Below are 9,081 nucleotides of genomic sequence, written 5' to 3' on the forward strand. Positions count from 1 at the left end.
AAAAGTTGGCCCTTTCAAACAAATAGGTTTTTTTTGGTTTTCTTTGCTCGTTGTTTCTGCAAGGGTTAAAAAATAAAAGATTTGGCCATCTCCCAAGATGCAGCTTTCAATGGGATTAGTCAGGGATGCTCCTAATTGCTATTGATTGCTGTGAACCGCATTAAATTGCTTCGCCCTCATCCTGCAGGGACGTGGAGGGAGGCAATTAGTGGTGTGGACAGGGTTTCATGGGGTGATTAATTGGAGGGTATTGAGGGTCCTGTGGGTAGAGGGAAACATGCACCCAACTCTTAACACCCGACTTTGCAAACTTTATCATCTCCCTTCTAACAGTTAAGAGTTTTCAAATGCACTTTTACAAGGCAATGTGCTGTGTGCAGACAGATTCAATCCTGTTGGCAAAGATTCTCATTATGTATTGTTTTTTGCAATGTGTTGATTTTGGTTTACGGTATATCTGAAGATGTCATTAAGACAAATCCTGTCTTTTTATATTCATCAAAAATCTTTTATCTAGAATTCATATTAAAAAGAAAGGCTGGAGATATATATATTTCTAATTATTACCTAAACTCTACTCACTATCCAACAGAGGCTGATGAAAAATTTCACTGTAAATCTCTGAACTACTGAATAATGATCTTCTAAATGGGTTCCATCATGAAAGTGCAATGTCTCAAGCCCCATTCGGACAAGACAAGACTATTTTTCCCTTCAGGAAGATTCAGACCTGCTTGTTTATCTTGCACATCTTGGTTAAAATAACCTTTTTTTTTCTTTTTTTGGCCAGCTTAGACATCCTTGATGACAAATGATGCCAGAGATATATAAACACCATATCACATAGCCAATTTTTTTAATCCATGAAAAAATAATATAATACAAATTTTATATATATATATATATATATATATATATATATATATATATATATATATATATATATACATATACATTCAGCTTTCATAGATTGCCTTTGCCTTCAGTCAGCCTTAAATTAAAAAAATAAAACACGAATACTGTAATTTAACTGTTAAATGTAATCTTTAGTCTCAAGAATATCCATAAAAGAAAACAATTAAATTTGCATTTAAGAATATTAATAGTTAAATTTCTAGTCACAGTATTTTATTTTTATTTTTTTTTGACTTGTTTAATATAGTAACTTTGCTAAATTACTTATTTGCTACCTAGTGCACTTCATCTGATTTTAACCTTTAGTATTATTTGGGCTTCTGGCCAGTAAGCAGTTCAAATGCTTTCTGCTTATATCCTATCTGATGTTAAAATATAATGAAATCGAAGATTTAAAGAGAGTAAAATAAAAGAAGTAAAGAAAATAAAGAGAGCCCCATTCTCTGTGTCTGTATCTCATCATCCTCACCTCGGTTAATTTCTTCCCTTAATTATAAATGATCTTGTGGGCATATTTTGTTTTAGCAATCACAGACATCCAGTGTTAATGGCTGTAACTCAAAACATCTGAATAGTGCTTTCCCTTTATGTTGCAGTATTCCCGGACTGTATGTATGGAAGCAATTCAGTTCTGGCTACTGTTTCTGCTACTTATGATGAAAATTGCAGTTCTTCAGTTAGTTTTTATGGGGCTGTAGGATTTCTTTTTTTGGCGACTTCTTGTTGTATCAGCACTTTAATGCTCTCCTAGACAATGATGGATGAGTAAACCTGTGTTGGAGTTACAGTAATGGTCTGAGTTCCTCTCTTTCCTGTTTTCTGAAACTCAGTGTGGTGACGGTTTTCTTAGCAGTAGCAGAAGAAAGTGAACATGTGCTCGGCTCTCCCTGTGACAGAGGGAATGTGATGTTTGCACACTGTAAATGAATGGCTGGTTACAAAATACAGCTTTGTCAGCATTTAGGAACTGCTCAGGTCTGCAGTATCAGATACCCTGTGCATCTAGCTGAAGATGAGCTAGTTGGATATGCTTACAAAAGATGGGAAGGTAAATAAACACACACCGACTTTTTTTTTTTTTTTTTTACTGTATAACACTTTTTCGGTCTATTTAACAAAATAGTTTTGTCTTCATAAATAATACACGTTTGTAATCCTCTTTCTAACTCTGAATTCAGAATACACATTAAACGCTTCAAGATATTTACATGTTTATACATTAGAAAGGGCACCTGGGCTCTGTATTGTCCCATAAAAATAAATACAAATATTATAATGATAATATTAATAACTGTCACCTTAAATCATAGCACTGTTAAATAATACATATCAGTGAGTAAAATTAGTTTTAAATTAATAGTTCACAGACAATTTTTAATTCTGTTATTTACTCACCCTAATGTTGTTTGAAAATCGTACGACAAACTTGTTCTTCTGTTTTTATTCACTTAATATCTTCCCTTCCAGTAATATGTTTCCTGCTGCAAGCTAATCGAGAAATATTTTAACGTGACCAACTAATTAAAAAAACGGTTAAAAGATTCAAAATAAAATAATAATTTGTTCACTAATTGGACACCTACTTCTCTCCTAAAACCTCTTGTATATATTTCGGGCTGTTTCTAGCTATTTATTGTATGGCTTCAAAAGACTGGGAATGTAACGCATGTTTTGGGTTCCTTTTGAAGCTTGACAGCTACAGTTCCTCATTCGTTGTAAGAGCATGGCAATTCACAATTTGAAACTTAATACAGTTCTTCAACATTTCTCCATTTATGTCCCATAGAAACAAGTCATTTGGCTATGCAACAACATGAGGGTGAGTAAATGATGCCAGAATTGTTGTTTTTGGGTGAACTGTCCCTTTAAGTGTACTGACCCTCAGCGCCGGTCATTAAGAAAAGCTGATTGTTTAACAGTAATTTTTCCTCTTCCATTATAGATGTAGTTTGTTTGTTTTCAGGCACAAGTTCATATAACAGTTTTGATTAGAAAAAAAGAACAATCTTTCACAGCTTCCAGCTACAGTTAGTCAGTGTCTCATAAAAAGAGCAATGGTTCACTTTTTACAAAACTGACAGTGAATGGCGGAGACACTGACAGACATTGAAGGCCATTTGCACAAAAAATTGGGTCTTTTTAGAAGCATGATGCAGAACAAAATTCCTTCACAGATGAAGCCGGTCCTTCTTTCTGTGGACGTACTGTAACTTGTTATGATTCAGGGTGTTGTGGAAAAAGTACAAATGAGTTGTATTCCATGTCTTCAGGCCTGGACATTGTGAATTCCATGTGATTGTCAAAAGAGAACAGTGGAGAACAAATCATACATGAGGACAGATGGGAGTTTTAAGTGCCACAGCTGACTTTGTCAATAAATAATCAATAAATGACAGTTTTACTAATATCTCTCATGACATCCGATGATGTGCAATATGCTGCCAAAACCATAAACAGCTGTCCAGTTTAATGAATATTTAGGATTAATATATAAAAACAAACACTGTGTTTTATCCCATACAACAATACCAGGACACATTTTCTTTCGATAAAGGCTGCGACTTTGATTACTTTAGGGGCGAAAATTGTGAAAAGAGCATGTCCAGGTCATGGTTCACCCCAAAATCAAGATAAAGATTTTGCATTGAGAACATTAAACCTATTTTCAGCATCATTTAGATGTTGTGTTGTCATTTTATAAAAAAAAAAAATTTTTGTCAGTTAAGCAAGTTCCTTTCTTAAACTTGAAAAGAAAATATGCAATATAAATATTTATTCATTATGCTTATGAATAAAAAGTATATTTACTTTGTGTCATACATTAATTAAATTATGGGATCAGTTTTCTGCCAAAAGTATTGCAGTCATGGATAAAAAAAAATAATTTTTTTTTTTTGCCTGAATCCAAAACGTAAAAACCCAAATAAGCATCAATAAAAACTTTAAGCACATTTAAAATCATAATAATGCATAATAATGCAAAAGTATTATGAAATATTATTGTAAAATTACCCGACTTTTTTTTTGTGCTCTTAGACATATTCTGCTCATATTTAAATTTGTTGTATTCCATATTCTGCACTTGCTTTTCCAAATGTTACTGTTAGAGTGTCATGTAAATCAGGGTCATCATTGGTCCACTAGTCATCATTGCTCATTAAGTGTCATCATTGGTCCACTAGTTCTAGATTGACAGCTCCTCCTCTAGCCAGTCAGTTGAAGAGTGGAGTTGTTATCACTCCAATGCTCCTCATTAGCTGCAGATGCTCAGTGTTCACTTGAACAGGTGAAAATGGATAACAGTCAGCTGGGGTAACATCTCTCCATACAGGAAACTGTTATACAGTATGTGTCTCCCTGCTTTACACTTACCTGGCAATCTGTTACCATTAAATATTCAACCAGTATCATGCACAGGGGGCTAGAGCCCTTGCCCCTTTAATCGCTGACCTTAAAGTGCCCTTTCGGTCTGTCATTTCATCTGAAAGGGACCCGTTAATCAATAGTCAAGTCTAGCCTATCAATGCAAAAAAATTACATTAATTCATAATTAATTTACCAATTTTCTAATTTAGTGGTTATGGATCACCAGGTAAGTGTACAGCAGTGACAGAAAGGCACATAACAGTCCTGTATGGAAAGATGTTACCCCAGCTGATGGTTGTCCGTTTTCACCTGTACAAGTGAACACTGAGCATCTGCAGCTAATGAGGCGCATTGTAGTATCAATCTAGAACTAGTAGACCATTGGTGATGCACAACATTTGGAAAAGCAAGCGCAGAACATGGAAACAAGAGTGAAGGGGAAAAATAACAATATGAGCAGAAAATATCTTAGAAATATAACCAAGAAAAACATGATTTTGTGTGCAAGTGAGATAATTTAGCAGTTTTGTGCAATATGATTTTAAAATATTCTTATTTATTGATATTTATTTGTTGAAATATGCATTATTACATTTTTGATTTATGCTTATTTTCTGATCTGTGACTATTTTTTGCTATTCTTCAAACTTTGCTTTCATTTTTCCATTTTGTGCAATTTATTTTTACTTGCTTTTTTTAATTTTGGACTCACATTTATTATTTTTTTATCCAGTACTGCAATACTTTTGGCGGAAAATGTATCCCATATTTAAATAACTTAATTTACTGTTAAATTTATAAATTTAAAAGATTTGTTTCGGAGTAAGGGTGAACTAAAGACATTTTTAAAGTGTTTATACTGTTTCTAACCCTTTTGTCTTGTTTACCAGTGTTTTACATTTATTTTTTAATGTAATAATAAAATGTGACTTATTTCCAAAAAAAAAAAAGAAAAAAAAAAGAAAAAAAAACACACACACACACACACCAAAAAACCTTATTATAATTTTTTTTTTCCAGTGGTTAATAGGATAATTTTATGTAAAATGTGCTTGAATTTTCATAAAAAATAATTCCACAATGCAAAAAAATAAATAAACATACAAAATAAGCATACTTCCACTGTCCAATTCCACTGTTCAATTTTTTATTTTTAGGTTGAAATGTGACCTTGACATATTTTTATTTATTTTTTTTTATTTACCCACTAATGTAATTTTGTTGTTGTTGAGATCTGAGATTATATAGTAATTAAATGAATTTAATTATTCAATATATTTATAATATTAAATTAATAATTATATTAAATGAGTTTCCCAAGGGCTTTGAAGCTCATGTATTGGTGCTACAGTAGGTGTATTAATCTAGACTAGCAGAGAACAGATTAGCTCACAAATCCTCTTCTAGTCTGATTTTAGAAAGTCAAGAGCCCGGCACCCATTGGGATGGGCAGGTTTAGGACAAAAAGAGAAATAGAAGCAATGTAAAAAAAATAAAATAAAATCACCCGCTCGCATAAGCCTGAGCTTTGCTAGTAGCTGTGGGTCATGTTTGGTGCTTAGTGCTGCACATTCTCGCTTGTCACAGCTTGTGTACACATCTGCACGCTCTCTTCCTTTAGTGTCGCCCTGTCTCTGTGTTAGATGATGCTTCACAACATCTGTTTTTTTATATGCTCAGAGCTGTTATAAATGTCTGGTGTGAACAGGACTCTAGGGACTGTATAATAATCATTTGTCTTCTGCTATATGTCATTTATGGACTTTTACAGTTCATTATTTCAATCGAGACTTAATGATTTGTTGACTTATCTGACAAGCCTTTGCTTCTACATTGAGCTAAAGAGAGACAAGTGACCCTGAAGATGAAGTAAAGGCAGTGAGCGAATACGTGTATATATATATATATATATATATATATAGGTTCTAGCACCTTTGCGGGTCATTGTCGTCTCATTATCAGATCTGCAGATCTGTTATTAAGTAGCTCATCCATCAGTGCTTAGAAACTTAGAAACTTAGAGTTCGAAAGGTTAAAGGGAATGAATGCTGCTGGATGGGAAAAAATACCTATGATAAATCGCAGGTGCTTGGTGAGGTTCCCATTGAATTAATGACTGGTATTCATCATTGAGAGAGAGAGAGAAAAAAAAGCAAATCAGGCATGTGTGGGTGCCTATTTTAAAAAGGATCTATAAGCTCTGCATTAGTTAAAACTGAACGATGGTCATTGCTAACGTGCTGTAATGAGTCTGCACAGATGTGTTGTGATACAGGAAAATCTTCAGCAAATTTAGGCTGAAAGTGGCTCTGATTTTCTTTAGAGGTTCTTATTGGTTTAAGTGCTTCTCAAAGTACATCGATCAACATCTTCCTTCTAAGCATGCAAACGAAATTGCCATGAGCCAAGGTTACGGATGCGCTGAAGATCAAAAGAAATGGTTTGAGTATCGCTTTGAAGCGCCAGACTCTATGCAGATTCCTTCCTTTGTTTTAGCCCTCTGCATGCTGGGCTGTGTGTCTGCCGGGCAGTAACACAGAGGGCAGAGGCGGATCATTTATCACTGCATATTGCCTGATTAAAGGAAATTAAAGTAGGTTGCTGTAGGCTAGCTAATTGCTTAGATAACAAGTTCAAGCTGCTAGACTTTAGGAAGGCATGTTTGTTTGTGCTTGGGAGAGAAAAACAAGGGTATTACAAACAGAAAACTCTGCAGTACGGTAGTGATTTATAGCATGCACAGGTTTAACGTTCGGTGACACTTTCCATGAATGTAAAGCATATATTGAAATATAAATGGAGGCCATACTAAATATTGATGGGCGATTTTATTTATTAATTTATTGGATTTATTTTCTGTGAAATTTATTTGTAAATGTTTGCCATTTGGGATCTTAGTGCACAAAATACATTTTGTAAAGTTGTAAATATAACAATATTTTTTTACAAGAAAATTATTTTTGTCTTTCTACTTAAAAATGCAATGTTTAATTCAGTGTGCTAATTTGTACATTTCTTTGAAACTATTTTAATAACTGAATTTTTTATTAAATTAGTTATACATTTTACAGTCTGTAAATTGTATATTGTTGTTTTTGAAAATAGTATCTCATGCTGACTGAGGCTGCATTTAATTGATAAAAAAACTGCTGTATTATTTTTGATAAAATATTATTAAAATGATTTCAATTTATTTTAATATATTTTAATATATTTTAACATTTCATTCTTGTGCTGACAAAGGTAAATTTTCAGCATCATTACTCCCGTCTTCAGTGTCACATGATCCTTCAGAAGTCATTTTAATATTCTGATCTGATGCTCTAGAAACATTTATTATTATCAATATTAAGAGCAGTTGTGCTTAATATTTTTGTGGAAACCATAGTATGTTTTTTAAGGATTCAGGTAGAAAATGTAAAACAACAGTGCTCATTTGAAGTTGAATATATCTGTCATAAATGTCTATAATGTCACATTTGATCAATCTAATGCATCCTCGCTGAATCTTATTAAATATATATATATTTTTTTTTGTACTACTGTACCTTGTTCATGGAAAGTGTTTCCCACCTGTAATGCTGAATCCATCTTCATATGAGTTTTCTTACATGAGTGATGCAATCAAATCTTTTTCCAGAACAATCACTGAATCATCTTCGCTTCTCAGCTGTTTCTCTTAGGCTATTTTCCAATTATGGGGTGTAGATCTACCTTATTCCCTGTTGTTCCACTAATTCAACCATTGAAGTCAAACTTGTCATTAATCATTTTTCTTAATGAACAAGTTCATACCACCTAGCAATACTACCACTAAAAATAATTCATCAATAATCAACAAATGTGGGAACACAGAGGTATATACGGGGCTAATGGAGGTGTGGTTTTGTGTACGTAATGTTGTAATGTATGCTATATTAAAATATCTCACTGTAAGCTTAGAATAAAATGATTAATGTTATCTTTAGAGAATTGAGGTGGTATTTTAGGTAAGGTTTAAATGTTCTCATTGAGCACTTATGGTCACGTGAAATATACAAACACTGTTTAAGCAGCATAAGCAACTAATGAAACGAGTGGGTGAATCTCATGAAACCTTTCAAGAACGTGTACAGAATCAAACAAAATCAAACAAACAAAAGTAGTACTATTTTACCTAAAGACAATGAAGCCTGTTTTAGGACCATTAAGACATATTGACACTTATTCACCCTGAAATTATAATTTTAATAACTTTTATTATATAATTATAAAATTATTATAATATTAAGTTATTAAACTTACAATTTCAGGGTGAATAATATTGTATTATATTGTATTTCAATACAGAGAATCTAACGAGAATCCCTGAGAACAGTGAACAATGCCAATTAAAAAGAAAAAGAAAAAAAAGAAACACCATAATTTTGAGGGATTTTTAAGTCAAAATGCACAAAATTATAATGACTTGCTTTTGATTATGAAATAATAATATATTTGTTAGTATTTGTTGTGCTTTTATAATGATTACATTAATTTTTTTATTATTCTTTTCAAATATATCATTAGTTTATTTTAATTTATAATAACTTATTTTGATATTTTAATAAATTGTTAATGTAGTATTCTTGTATTTAATAAAGTAAAAATATTGTATTTCATTAGTGAGAATATAATGAGAAACCTTGGGAATAATGAGAGTTACAAACAACCAACCAACCAAACAAACAAAAACTTAAATCAAACCTCAAATAATTTTGAGGCAAATGTAAAATGTGAATTTGGGTTCATTTTTATGAAAAAAGGCCAAAATAAGAATAT

Source organism: Carassius gibelio, chromosome A9 (genome assembly GCF_023724105.1).
Source record: "Carassius gibelio isolate Cgi1373 ecotype wild population from Czech Republic chromosome A9, carGib1.2-hapl.c, whole genome shotgun sequence".
NCBI classification, from domain to species: domain Eukaryota; kingdom Metazoa; phylum Chordata; class Actinopteri; order Cypriniformes; family Cyprinidae; genus Carassius; species Carassius gibelio.